This window comes from Chiloscyllium punctatum, chromosome 4, assembly GCF_047496795.1.
Source record: "Chiloscyllium punctatum isolate Juve2018m chromosome 4, sChiPun1.3, whole genome shotgun sequence".
Lineage (NCBI taxonomy): Eukaryota > Metazoa > Chordata > Chondrichthyes > Orectolobiformes > Hemiscylliidae > Chiloscyllium > Chiloscyllium punctatum.
The window spans coordinates 52144774-52160343 of NC_092742.1; positions in this window are offsets into that span (position 1 = coordinate 52144774).

Sequence of the window (15570 nt, forward strand, 5' to 3'; positions counted from 1 at the left end):
TTGGTATCAATATGTACAATGCCCACTGGTTCCCTCCCTTGTGCTAGTTTAGAAGTGTAGGTTTTTCTCTGATTCTGGAGATTGAAGCACAGTCCCTAACAGCAATTGCTCAACAATTAATCAGCTCCTGACTTTCCAGTGATGCCATTCTCACACATTTTAAAACTTAGCCAAGCAGTTCCGGAAGGAAACTCACTGTTACCTCATCTCTCTTGCTGTGTTCAGAATAAATCACCTCCTCGCTCTCTGCTCTCTTTTCAAACTTACTGCTATTTCCTCTCTCTGTGCATACTCAGAAAAAAAAACATCTCCTCACTCTTTTTAAACTTACCGCTGCCTCCTCTCTCTGTTCAAAATAAATCATCTCATTTTCTTCACTGTTGTTAAATTGTACTGCTCCTCTCTCTGTGCTGTGTTCAGAATAAATCACCACCACACACTCAGTAATCTTTTTAAACTTGCTGCTTCCTCTCTTACTATGATCAGAGTGAATTCCATCTTCTCACTTTTTAAAACAGCTTCCTCCTCGCTGTACTGTGTTTAGAATAAATTCCCTCTCCCTGCTCTTATTAAAAACTTACTGCATCCTCTTTCTATTATGTTTAGAATAAACCCCCATCCCCAACCCCTTCCCCACCACTCTGTCCTTTTTAAAACATATTGAGTCCTCTTTCAGTGATATTTTCAGGATGAATTCACTTGTTGTTCTTTGCAACCCTTGGCTAAGTTTTTTTGCATTCCAGACTTTTGTGAAAGTCAAATTTTACCATCACCATGGTGGGATTCCAATCATGTGTGACAGTAGCACTAAGCTGCTGCCTTCACTACTCCCATTGCAGCATCCAGGGCCTTTAGCCATTTCTTGAAATGACATGGAGTAAATCACATTGACTGAAGTTTGGTTTGTTAAAGCTGAGCACCTCAGAAAAAGGCCAAGCTGGCTCATTTACTTGACAATGTTGGCTGAAGATATACCCAAGTGCTGTAGCCTTGTCTTTTCTGCTGATGTGTTGGGTTCTCCTGTTGAGAATGAGACTCTGTGCAGAACCTCCTCCTGGTGTTATAGAGTCATAGAGCTGTACAACATGATGACAGATTCTTTGGTTCAACTTGTCCATGTCCACCAGATATCCTAAATTAATCTAGTCCCACTTGCCAGCATATCCTTCTAACCCCTTCCTATTCATGTACCCATCCAGATGCCTTTTAAATGCTGTAATTGTACCAGCCGCCACCAAATTCCTCTGGTAGCTCGTTCCATGCATGCTCTACCCTCTGCATGAAAATGTTGCCCCTCATTTTTATATCTTTCTACTCTCACCTTAAACCTATATCTTTAGTTTTTAACTCCCCCACCCCAGGGAAAAGACCTTGTTTATTTACCCTACTGTGCCACTCATGATTTTATAAACCTCTAGCCCCTGATGCTCCTGAGAAAATAGCCCAGCCTATTCAGCCCTCCCTAAGCTCAAACCCTCCAACCCCGGTAATATACTTTCAAGTTTTACAACATCCTTCCTAAAGTAGGATTAGAACCACCTTTTGTGACTGGAGATGGCTGAACAGTAGTAAGTAGATCACTTAGCCCTGGCTTTGGCATGCTGCATCCAGTGTTTGACCTGCAAAAAACTTTATCAGGTTGATGCCACATTTTTAGGTGTGCCTGATTCTGCTCTTGGCATGCCCTTCTGCAAACATCATTGAACCAGAGTTGAACTCCAGGCACTCTGGGTGGGCACTTCAATATCAGAGTGGGTTGACATCCACTACACTGACTAAGCTGGTTGAGTTCTACATTTCTGTTAGTCTGTGTATGTAGTAGGTCACGAGGTAACCAACAATAGAGAAAACACACTAGATCTCATCCTCACCAGTTTGTTAGATACACCTTTCCATGACAGTATTGGAAAGAGTGGCCACTGCACAGTCCTTCTGGAAATGAAGTCCCTCCTTCACAGTGAGAATAAGATGCAGCATTTTGTAAGGCACTATCACTGCTAAATGGGACAGACTTCAAATGGAACTAGCAACTCAGACGAAAAAGGTAGCCATGGGCACCTGCATGGGCCCCAGCTATTCCTGTCTCTTTTTCGGCAACGTAGAACAGTCCATCTTCTGTAGTTACGCCGGCACCACTCCCCACCTCTTCCTCTGCTACATTAATGACTGCATCGGCGCCACCTTGTGCTCCCGCGAGGAGGTTGAGCAGTTCATCAACTTCACCAACACATTCTACCCTGACCTTAAATTCACCTGGACCATCTCTGACACCTCCCTCCCCTTCCTGGACCTCTCCATCTCCCTTAATGACGACCGACTCAACACTGACATTTTTCAAACCCACCAACTCCCGCAGCTACCTGGATTAAGCCTCTTCCCATCCTATCTCCTGCAAAAATGCTATCCCGTATTCCCAATTCCTCCACCTCGGCTGTATCTGTTCCCAGGAAGACCAGTTCCACCACAGAACACATCAGACGACCTCCTTCTTTAAAGACTGCAATTTCCCATCCTACGTGGTTGAAGATGCCCTCCAATGCATCTCATCCACATCCCGCACCTCCGCCCTCAAACCCCATCCCTCCAACTGAAACAAGGACAGAACCTCCCTGGTGTTCATCTTCCACCCTACCAACCTCCGCATAAACCGCATCATCTGTCAACATTTCCGCCATCTACAAACAGGCCCCACCATCAGGGATATATTTCCCTCCCCATCCCATCCGCTTTCTGCAAAGACTGTTCCCTCCATGACTACCTGGTCAGGTCCACGCCCCCCAACAACCCACCCCCCCTCCTCCTGGCACCTTCCCCTGCCACCGCAGGAATTGCAAAACCTACGCCCACACCTCCTTCCTCACCTCCATCTAAGGCCCCAAAGTAGCCTTCCACATTCTTCAGAGATTCACTTCCACAAATGTAATATTGTATCTGTTGCTCCTGATGCTGTCTCCTTTACATTGGGGAGACTAGACACCTTCTCGCAGAGCACTTTAGGGAACATCTCTGGGGCACCCGCACCAATCAACCCCAGCACCCCGTGGCTGAACATTTCAACTCTTCCTTCCACTCTGCTGAAGACATGCAGGACCTGGGCCTCCTCCACTGCCACTCCCTCACCACCCGACGCCTGGAGGAAGAACGCCTCATCTTCCAAGTTCAACATTTCAACCCCATGGCATCAATATGGATTTCACCAGTTTCCTCATTTCCCCTCCCTCCACCTTACACCAGTTCCAACCTTCCAGCTCAGCACCACCCTCATGACCTGTCCTACCTTCCAATCTCCCTTCCCACTGATCCGCTCCACCCTCCTCTCAGACCTAGCACCTTCATCCACCTATTGCATTCACAATTACCTTCTCCCCAGCCCCACCCATTTATTTCTCCATCCTGGTGGCTCCCAGCCACATTCCTGATGAAGGGCTCCTGCCTGAAACGTCGAGTTTCCTACTCCTCAGATGCTGCCTGACCTGCTGTGCTTTTCCAGCACTCTAATCTTGACTGTGATCTCCAGCATCTGCAGTCTTCACATTCACCTGAGCATCTATGTACTCCATCACAATCCGCAGCCTCAAGGCCCAGCATATCCACCATTTTACCATCAAATCAGGGGATCAGCTCTGTATCGTTGAAAAGTGCAGGAGCACATGCCAGAAACAGTACCAAAATGTGGTGACCATTGCAAGTGTAAACTGCCAGTGGTAGAGTGAAGCAATTCCACAAGCAATGGATCAGAAGTAATCCTGCCACTTGCAGTTGTGAATGGTGGTGGACAATTAATCAATTCACTGCAGGAGAAGGCACCACAAATATCCCTATCGTTAATGATGGGGGAGCAGAGCACATCAGCGCAAAGGATAAAACTGAAGCATTTGCAACAATCCTCAGCAAGAAGTGCCAAGTGGATGATCCATCTTGGCCTCATCCAAAGGTCCTCAGCATCCCAGATGTTCTCAATTTGACAGTCAATATACAATTTGGAGCATTGTTCTTGACTCCTCAGATATAGATCAGTCCATGTTAAAATACAACAGGTTTGGTTTGGTTTGACATGAAGCAAGTAAAGTGTGCCATACAACGGTCAGGAAATGACCATCTCCAACAATAAAATAAATCTAACCATCATCCTTTGGTATTCAATGGCCTTATCATCACTGAATCCTAAGGTTACCATTGATCAGAAACTGAACTGAATTAGCCATATAAATACTGGGACTACAGGAGTAAGACAGAGGCTAGGAGTTTGGCAGTGAGTAACTCACCTCCTGACTCCCCAGTGCCCATCCATCATCCACAAGGTACAAGTCAGGAGTGCAATGGAATACTCCCCATTTGTCTGGGAAGGTGCAGCTCCAACAACACTCAAAAAGCTCGACACAATCCAACACAAAAGAAGCCTGCTTATTTGGCACCACATTCACAAACATTTACTCCCATCACCACTGACGCTCAGTAGCAGTAGTGTGTACTATCTACAAGATACACTGCAGAACTTGACCAAGGCTTCATAGATAGCATTTTCTAAACCCACAATCCCTACCACCCAGAAGTACAAAGTCAGTAGATCAATGGGAACATTACCAACAGCAAGTTCTCCTCCTCGCCACTCACTGCCTGACATGAAAATGTATTACTGCACCTTCTTTGTCTCTAGGTTAAAATCCTGGAAGTCTCTCCTGAACAGCACATGCAGCAGAACAGATCTAGTCAGCAGCTCACCACCTCCTCAAGAACAGCTAAGGATGGATGATAAATTAATGAAAACAAAAACCCTTAACCCGAATACATTCTGCACCCTGGGCACTGTCAGTGCTTCTTCAAGTTGGTTTTCAACATGGAGACATGTTTATTCATCAAAGGAGATTTCCGTGTATATGTTTGACCCGATGCCTTGAGACATAATGGGGTCTGGAGTCTGTGTGCGAAGAACTTTCAGGGACTGGATACCACTGCTTCTGAAACGACACCTGTATCCAGCAGTGGCAATGATGGTGTAGGTGACATTGTCTGTAAAGTATAATTCTGTGAGTATGACTATTCCAAACCTTTGGTTTTCTAATATGTGGGACTACTCTCCAAATTTGGGCACAACTCACCAGGGGTTAGTAAGACGAATCTTGTAGGTTAAAAATATTGGATTTGTTAACGTTCTTTCCTGAGTCTCCTCAATGCTTGGTGGTCCTTCGGGTTTCACTTCTCTTCTTAGCTTCTATAGAAGTTTGCTATGACTGATTGACTGAATCAGCCATTTCAGACAACACATTGTTGTGGATCTGGTGTCACATCTAGCTCAGACCAGGTGGGGATAACAGATTTCCTTTCCTAAAGTGGATTAGTGAATTAATATTTTTACAACAATCAAAGGCTTCATGGCCACATCCTAACTAGATTCAAATTTCAGATTTATGAATTGCATTCAAATCTCACCATTTGTCATAATGGGATTTTACCCATGGCCCCAGAACGATACTAGCCCAGTGACATTATCACTGAATCTCCACCTTTACCAGTGGGCAATAAATGCTGGCCATGCTGTTATTTCCCATGAAGTCCTATTTTTCAATTTAACACCAACATACCAAAGCAGGATCTCTTCCCTAATCTGCATTTGTTTCAATATTGCACATGATATAGAACTTTGCCATAAATGATTATTATATCCCTTAAAGCAAGCTGAACAATAATCAGGAAATGATAAGTGCATTTTGACAGTGTTCCTTTCTTCTGAATTTTACCAATACTAATTGATCATTGCAGTGTACTATGTTTGCTTTAGTACATGATTGTATACCACATCAATTTTGTGTTAATATCCTATGCAATCCTTAGTTTCAGTTCCTCAAATTATAAACTTCCTTGTTTTAAACCTGTGCATAGCCTTACCTCTCCTGTCTTGGCAACTTCCTCTGGCCCCATCAACCTCTCTTCCATTGAATTCTCTTTCTCTGCCTATGATCTCTTGTGCATTTTCTCACCTTTCACTTTACCATTGATAGTTGTATATTCAGGATCTACGTCTAATTCCATTCCTGTCCTTTTGTCTCTTCAAACCTCTTTTCTTCCCATAAAAATCTCCTTAAAACCTACCTTTCATGCGTCTTTTATCTTTCCTTTATTGAAATAAATTACTTTTCCTGTTGCTTTTGTGAAGCTCTTGATGCATTTTTCTAAGGCAAATAGAGTCATAGAGAGGTACAGCATGGAAAAAGACCCTTCGGTGCAACTCGTTCATGCTGACCAATTATCCCAAACTAATCTTGTCCCACCTGCCAGCAGCCAGCCCATATCCCTCCAAACCCTTCCTATTCATATACCCATCCAGATATCTTTTACATGTTGAAATTGTACCAGCCTCCACCACTTCCTCTGGCAGCTCATTCCATACATGTACCACCCTCTGTGTGAAAAAAATGCCCCTTAGGTTTCTTTTATATCTTTGCCCTCTCGTCCTAAACGTATGCCCTCTAGTTGTGGATTGTTCTACCCCAGGGAAAAGACCTTGACTATTTACCCTATCCATGCCCTTCATGATTTTATAAACCTCTATAAGGTCACCCCTCAGCCTCCAACACTCCAGGGAAAACAGCCCCAGCCTATTCAACCTCTGCCTATAGCTCAAATCCTCCAACCCTTGCAACATGCTTATAAATCTTTTCAAGTTTCACGGCATCCTTCCAATAGGAAGGAGACCAGGTTTGTACACAATTTTCCAAAAGTGGCCTAACCAATGCCCTGTACAGCCGTAACATGACCTCAGAACCCCTATACTCAATACTCTGACCAATAAAGGAAAGCATATCAAACACCTTCTTCACTATCCTATCTACCTATGGCTCTACATTCAAGGAGCAATGAGCCTGCACTCCAAGGTCTCTGTGCACAATCTCCAGGTTGGAGGGATCACGCTCTTGTTGCTGACTTCTTCATTCACAAATTTCCCTGTCAGTGTGTCCACTTTCTCTGCTCCTTGGGACAGCTTAATACACTAAAGTTTTAGTGCTCAAGTCACTGGAACTCATTACTTTCTGACTCAGTCACCTTCTGTGCTGTAAGATTCTGTGATTCATTGTGATCTTACATCATCTAGGTGCTAAGGCAAAATGTGTTAAATCTAATGCATACAAGAGAGTCATGGAGGAAACTGCATATCTCAAAGTTTCCAACACAAAATAAAGATAGTACAGATTCAGTTCTTCTGTTTTCAGATCCCTCCAAAACTCTAAGTATATCCATGCCACCCATCTTTTGAAGTCTCACTTTCATGTCAAAGTTCTTGCGCCGCCTTAAATACCGCCCTTCAAGTTGATAGTTGCCAAAATGAAAAAGGAAGGAAGATGTTTACAGACCCTCACTGAGGATTAGTCACTGACTAATTCATATAACACAAGTAGTCAATAGACAAGACAGTGAAAGAGAAGCACAAAGGTACCGAACAGAAACTGGGGGAAAGTCAATTGCTGACTGTAAACAAAGATCTTGTAATGAAAAGAAAGATGCTAGCAGATTCAAATGTTTTTGAATTTAAACAATTTCATGTTTACCATACATATGGCCATTCTTGTGAGATACCTCAAAAGGAATTGACTAAGAAATAGAATTAGCATTTAGATTGTAGCACTTGCAACATGAAATAGGCCATTCAGCCCATTGGAATTGTGGTGATGGTAATGCATCATCAACCTTCATAATAATGAGATAAGGACAGGATGAATCCAACCAATTTTGTTCCCATTCTCCCGGCAAGAAGGGTGCTACAATTGGCCTGTTGTCATTGGAAACAATTGGATATGTTCAAATTTCAATTTTTCTCTAATGTTATTTTCAGAAAGTGTGTATTTACATTAGGAAAAGATTGGGTAAGATAAGGTTTAATCCTTGTGTCTTATAGTGTTCCACAATTGTGGTAGTCAAATCTCCAAGCAGCAAACAAGTACTGGTGATAGCTATTTATCAGAAAATACATAGATTTTGAAGTACACAGATGCCAGATCCAACAAGCTAGATTTTCCCATTAATGTACATTGGCATTACCATAGCTGAAACCCTTGCTATCATTGACCATTGACTGGAAACTAGGCTAATCGAGCCATATAAGTACTCTGGTTACCAGAGCACACCAGAGTTTAGGAATTCTGCATTGACTTACTTCCCTTTTGTCTCCCCATTGCCTATCCATTATCAATAAGGCATAGGTCAATGTTGCAGTGGAATTCTCTCCATTTGCCTGGATAGGTGCAGGTCCAACAACATGTAAGAATGTCAACACCGTCCAGAACAAAGCAGTCCATTTAATTCAAACCCCATTCATCATCTTTAACATTTAACTCATCATAAATATACAGTGACAAAAATGTGTGCCAGTTACAAGATGCACTGTCGTAACTCACCAAGGCTTTTTCAACAGCACCTTTCAAACCATAACCTCCACCATGTAAAAGAACAAGGCCAGCAAAACATTGCAACACCACTGTCTGCACATTTCTGCCTAAGCTACACATCATCCTGACTTGGAAGTATATCACACTTGGAAGTATATCACAACTCTTTATTACCACTCCTTGACTATCACTGGGTCGCAATCCTGGTATTCTCTCTCAGATAGCATTGTGGATGTATCTAAACCCCAGAACAGTGGTGTTTCAAAAAGGCATCTCACAAATACCTTCTCAATGGTAATTAGGGATGGGTAATTAATGCTTGGTGCAGCCAGTATTGCCACATGTCGAATGAGATGGTGATGGGTTAATTTCAACTGGAAAATGTTTTGTCTGAACTGAAAGGTCAGTCGTAGTGAACTGAATTCTAGGAGACACCAGAACATTCTAAAAGGAATATTTGCTGCCCCACAGAGATTTAATGACCAAATGACAATAAATAGATGAGAGCAGGGTTTTCATACTTCATGGACAGAAACATAATCAGTTAGACTATGCAGGATATCTCAGCACAGAGCCCATGTAACCTACCAATTTTGTATACAGGTATGACCACCTTACTTGTAAAAGCTTTGAGCTATGGAGTTACTTGATCTCAGTGAGAAGAATTTCAGTTGCTGCTGACAAGTCTGTCGTATACCTCCCATTAACAAGCCAGATTTTATAGTACAGTGTCAATTGTACCTGAGAGCAAAGTTCTCATTCTATTTGCTTGAAGGTCCCTTTCCATGTCTTAAAAATATCACAAAACCCTTTAACACACATAATCACTTTTTTTTCTAAATAAGAACAAGTAATACAATTAAATATATGTATTATTTTCTTTCAACAAGAAACTTGATGCTGGTTCTGCTGTAGGATTTTTATTTTTAATAGGTATTAATTATGACTTGATTGAACAAATGAATTAAATTCTATTTTGTTTAACTGTGGTTAGTTGTAAAAATATTGTGTAAGGAAGAATATCCATCTGAACTAGACCAAATGTATATGTTACATTGAAATTAGGTTCTAATGTGAGTTTTGTAGTTGTTTAGATTGATTGCATTCTGTTGTCTCAATGGAAATATACAGATTGTATCGAGAGACTCCATATAGAATTTTACACTAGAGCAGCTTGTACTCTTGCTATTTTTAGTTAACTTGTCTTAGGCACCAGAGTCATTAGATTACATTACATTACAGTGTGGAAACAGGCCCTTTGGCCCAACAAGTCCACACCGACCCGCCGAAGCGCAACCCACCCATACCCCTACATTTACCCCTTATCTAACACTACGGGCAATTTAGCATGGCCAATTCACCTGACCTGCAATTCTTTGGATTGTGGGAGGAAACCGGAGCACCCGGAGGAAACCCACGCAGGCACGGGGAGAACGTGCAAACTCCACACAGTCAGTCGCCTGATGAAGTCATGGTTGACAAATGGTTCTTTTAATTAAGACATATTGAGAAACTTTGGCTTTTTTTTAGAACATTCAGATGTAACAGTTGGAACTTTTAGAATTACATTAAATAACTGGCAGTTAACAATACATACCCCAGGTAAACACATAAATGGGTCCATTGGTGCTGTATTGTCAGCAAAGGTGTAATAAGTTTGCAGGCCTATTCAGATAGGCTACAACAAAATCATGATCTTACAATGTGAATGACATGCCAAATGTTGAATCAGGAGACAACAAGAGATGTCAGTAAAATGACCAATAGTTTTAAAGAATCACCAGTTAGAATTTAGGATTATACTGTTTTAGCCAATCTGAGATTCCTCATGTGGTGTTCATCACTGGCAAGCCAATTAGAGTTCAGGATGTGTCTGATCATAAATGGGATAGGGGTAGTGGCTAGACTGGCTTAATTAGAAGTGGATAATGGCTTGTCCACAAGAAAGGAAGTGTGAAAACAGAGGTGAATTCCAGTCAACAGAAGAAGATTAGAGCTGTAATCCCAGTCAACAAGTGTTCTGTACTAGTGTCCCAAATGGATTGACTTTTTTTTAAATTGAGTATCATTTCTTTTATATTTGCTTTGCTAAACTCACCAAATTCTCTGAAACATATGAAGACATATTTCTCCCTGAACTGGCCTTAACAGGGCTTGTAAACATTTGGATTGGCTCTCTCTGAACTTAGTCTATAATTGTAATGGAAGGGGGATCTTGTGGCTCAGTGGTAATGTCCTTCTCCCTGAGTCATGAAGCCTGGGTTCAAGTCCTCCTGTTTTGGAGGGGTGTCATATCCCATCTGAAAAGGTTGATCATAAATATCTATAATTGTATTGACTTGGATCTAATGCTTAGGTTAAAGTAAAACCTCAAAATCTTTCATTGGAGCCTGGATGAAGGCTCCAGTAAAGGGAGTGAGCATCTGAATGAGGTTTTGGGGAAAGAAGTGAGCTCCAGAACAATTTTTTACTCAAGTGCAGCACTGAAATAGGCCATTCAGCCCTTCTGGTCTATTCTTAAGTTTGTACTTCACATGATCTACTCTCATTCAAATACCTCCACATTCTAACCACTTCCTAATAAATATTTTGGTTATTTTTTTAATTATTCCCTCAAGTGGAAACCTAAATTGTTGGGTTGAACTCTGTAAACCCCAAAGAAGTCCTGTTGTTGGGTCAAAAACAGGAACTGACCCTGATCCAATTGGCAGGGTGACAGGTAGTGAATAATACCTGCTCCTCAAATTGCCATCTCTTCCACCTTCAAGCTCATTTCTGAGAAATTTCAGCCAGTTCTATTCACATCTACTCTGCTCAACCCTTTGTTAATGTTATAGACCTTGATTACGTCATCTCTTTTCTGAAACAAAAATATAGGCTAAGCCCTTCCACCTTTACTTGACAACTATAAAGGCTCAGCTTGGTTTTAAGAACCCTGTATATCTTTTTCTGCATTTTCTCCAGTTCTTCCTCTACCATTTTTATTGCATGTGAATCAGAACTACGCATAATATTAAGGGTGGACTGACTAAAGTTGTATCCAAGTTTAATAGACATGCACCTCTTTCGAATTCTGTGTCTCGAGAGCAGGATTCTGCAAATTGTCTCACCTAAAGGACCTTTTATTTAAAAATTCCTAAAATAAAAAAAATTGGGTGTCTTAAAGCAAAAATTCTGCTTTTTTAAACCAAATACTTGCCAAATTGCCATAGTTTCTATACAAATAAAGAAAATATGTGGATTGAATTTTGTATCAATAGAAAATAAATCAAAATTGAAATAAACCTAACTAAATTTCTGAATACGTTTATGACATGTAAAAAAATGACAAAAACATCATTTTTAAAACAAGCATTAAAACCCGATGCGTAGAATTAAGACAAATGTTTTCAGCTATTCACTCTCATGACTTAAGAATAAAATGTCTAGGAGCAAATTTAGAATAATTTATCATTTGAGCTATATTGGAAACAATAATCATTTCAACCATAAAATCTATTTCTTGAATCAAAGGAATTATCTAAAATCAGCTATACCTGTGAATAGGTTTATTTAGAGCTTAATTATATTTTTCAGTGTTGAAATAATCACTCAATACCTTAAGGTGTAGCACAATAAATAGCTCCATAATAAAAACATGGTTCTTACTTCTTTGACTTAGTTTTTGTTGTTTAGGGTCTTTTTCATGTTGATGTATTCCAATTGGATAAGGTTGGGAGTTGCCTGCTGCTGTGGACCTGGAGGTGCAGACCCTAGTTTTTGACTGCTTGCTGCTTGTTATCTTGTTAAAGACGATTAGTCAGGTCACGGCAGAATTGGAGCTGCCAGCCCAAAGAGAGGGACAATCAGTAAGTCTGCAGCTTCAGCAGACCCATGGGACAGCTGGGTGCTGCTAAGATAGGGCACTGAAACATGAAGGCTCCCTTAGAGGCAAGGATATATAATTCCTGTGCAGGCTGCACATGATTCAGCCCCTTTGCCATTTAACAGCAGTGAACACAACACATTGGTGAGGAAGTGAGGACTGCAGGAGTACATCAAATGACTTGTTGAACCTGCACCAGCATACAAGAGGACCCTGGCTGATCTTGGGTTTCAACTCATTTGCTTCCCTTATCCCTTGATTTACTGAGACACCAAAAATCTGTCAATCTTAGCCTTAACTATATTCAATGACAGACCATTCACAACCCTTCGTGTCAGAGTTTCCAAAGGTTTGCTAGTAAGGTCTATGTCAGATGTAAAGAAGAAGGAAAATCATGGTTTGGGTATTGAGGGGGAGCTCCTTTTCATGCTATTGTGTTGCTGCACCGAGGCAGGGATAGAGTGTCACTAGGTCTGCTAAGAGTGGTGCACCTTCTGTGGCAGATGCTTCCAGACAGTTCATCTGGCCCCGTCAAGAAGCTAAATGAAAAATTCCAGATCGCCTCCATAATTGGCTTTAAAGGTCATTAGCAAGTCCTGTTACATTCCCTTGCAGCCTGTGTGAAAATAGTTTGGGGTAAAATGGAGCTGGGGAACCAGCACACAGGCTGTTTCTGATATATTTAGTGCCACTGGCCTCTGATCCTGCCTCAGGCAGCAGTTAAAAGTCAAGAACCAAAGATGTTTTAAAAGTTAAAGTCAGAAGATGTACTTCTAAAAATACAGCAATTTTTTATTGTTGAAACAGATAAATTGCACAAAGTCCATATTCCCCACTTTGGTTATTTCTGTTAAATTTCCTGAAACCTGGTCTTAGACAGTTAGAGTACTGGTGATGCAGAGTTGAGAATCTCTGCCCTAGTGGTCTACTGAACTGGCTGATTCAACTATCAGATTATTTAGTTTGCCAACTAAGGTAGAATAATATAGTACAGAAGAGGCCCTTCAGCCCATTGAGCCTGTACTGCTAAAATAACATTATTTACACCAGTCCAATGTTTCCAAACTAGACTCTTAACCTTGAATGTTATGACATTTCAAGTGCTCATTCAAGTACTTTTGAAAGATTGTGAGGTTTACTGCCTCAATTACCCTCCCAGGTATTCCAGACTCCCACCACTCTTTTCCTCAACTTCCCTCTAAATCTCTAACATTTCACTTAAAAGTTATGTCCCCTTGTTATTGTCCCTTCAACTAAGAAGAACAGCTGCATTCTATTCGCCCTGTCCATGTCCCTCATAATCCTAGACATCTCTATCAGGTCCCTCAGTATCTTTAGTGCTCCAAAGATACCAACCCAAGTATATCTAGCCTCTCTTCATAGCTGAAATGCTTCATCCCAGGCAACATCTTGATGATTCTCCTCTGTACGACCTTCAGTACAGTCACATTCTGCCTAAGCATGCTGACCAGAACTGCACATGGTACTCCAGCAGTACCCTAACCAAACTTCAATACAGCTCGAATATGACCTCCGTAATCTTATAATCTATGCCACAACTGATAAAGGCAAGCATCCTACATGCCTTAACTACCCAAATCCCCCAGGATCCCTCTGTTTCTGTGCGCTTTCGAGTGCTTTGCTATTCATTGAGTACCCCCTTGTATTGTTACTCCTCCCAAAGTGCATCACCTCACCTTTATCAGGGTTAAGTTCTATCTACTGATCTATACAATCTGTTTATATCCCTTGTAACACCTTCCTCCTTGCTGACAAACATCCAGTCATCCACAACTTAGTCATTATCCATCCCCATCTTCTCATCTGTATAATTTATAACTATCACAAACAGTAAGGGACCCAGTGCTGATTCCTGTGTCATGGGGTTCCAGTCACACAAACAGTCTTCTACCACTGCACTCTGACTCCTGCCACTAAGCCAGTCTTGAATCCAACTTGCCAAGTTATCCTGGATCCCATGAGCTTTTAACTTGGTTATTAGTATCCCGTGGGACCTTGTCATAGACTTTGCTGAAATCCATATAAACTGTATCAACTGCCCTATTTTATCCACACAATTGGTCACCTCCTCAAAAAATTCTGCCAGATTTGTTCAGGATGACCTCCCTCTGACAAAGCCATGCTGACTATCCCTGATCAAAGCCTGCCTCTCTAAATGGAGATTAATTGTTTCCTTCACTATTTTCTCCAAAGGTTTCCCTGCCATTGATGTTAGACTTAACAGGCTATAATTCCCTCAGGTGACTGCCTTTGTGGAGTTTGCACATTCTCCCCGTGACTGTGTGGGTTTCCTCCAGATGCTCTGGTTTCGTCCCACAGTCCAAAGATGTGTAGGTCATGTGAATTGGCTATGCTAAATTGCCCATAGTGTCAGGTGCATTAGTCAGAGGGAAATGCGTCTGGGTGGGTTACTCTTCAGAGGGTCGGTGTGGAGTTGTTGGGCTGAAGGGCCTATTTCCACACTGTAAGGAATCAAATCCAATCTAATTATCCTTCCCACCTTTCTTGTAAATTGGAACAACATTTGCTATCTTCCAGTCCTCTGGCACCTTTCGTATTACCAGAGACAAAGTTTAAAAAAATTGGGTCAGAGCCCCTGTAATGTCTTCCCTTATCTCCCACAACAGACTGGGATACAACATTCCCGATGAAGGACTTTTGCCCAAAATGTTGATTTTCCTGCTTCACAGATGCTACCTGACCTGCTGTGCTTTTCCAGCACCATTCTAATCTTGACTGGGATACAACTCAATCAGACCCAGGGATTTGTTCACTTTTAAAGCCACCTCATTGTTTCATGCATCAATTTGCTCAAGAACTTCTTAAGTTCTATATTTGCCTCCTTCTCTCAAGTAAAGACAAATGTGAAATATTCATTTAACACTTGACCAATGTACTCTGGCTTTGCACACAGATTGACCCCATGGTCCCTAATAGACTTTTATTCTTTCACTGGTTATTTTCTTCCCCTTGGCATAATTGTAGAATTTCTTGGGATTCTTCCTAATCTTCTCCACTATCTACTGATCTATACAATCTGTTTATATCCCTTGTAACACCTTCCTCCTTGCTGACAAACATCCAGTCATCCACAACTTAGTCATTATCCATCCCCATCTTCTCATCTGTATAATTTATAACTATCACAAACGGTAAGGGACCCAGTGCTGATTCCTGTGTCATGGGGTTCCAGTCACACAAACAGTCTTCTACCACCGCACTCTGACTCCTTGCTCTGCTAATTGCTTTATTGAGATTCCACCACATTTTTGACACTCTATGTTTTGCTCCCTTTGTACCTGT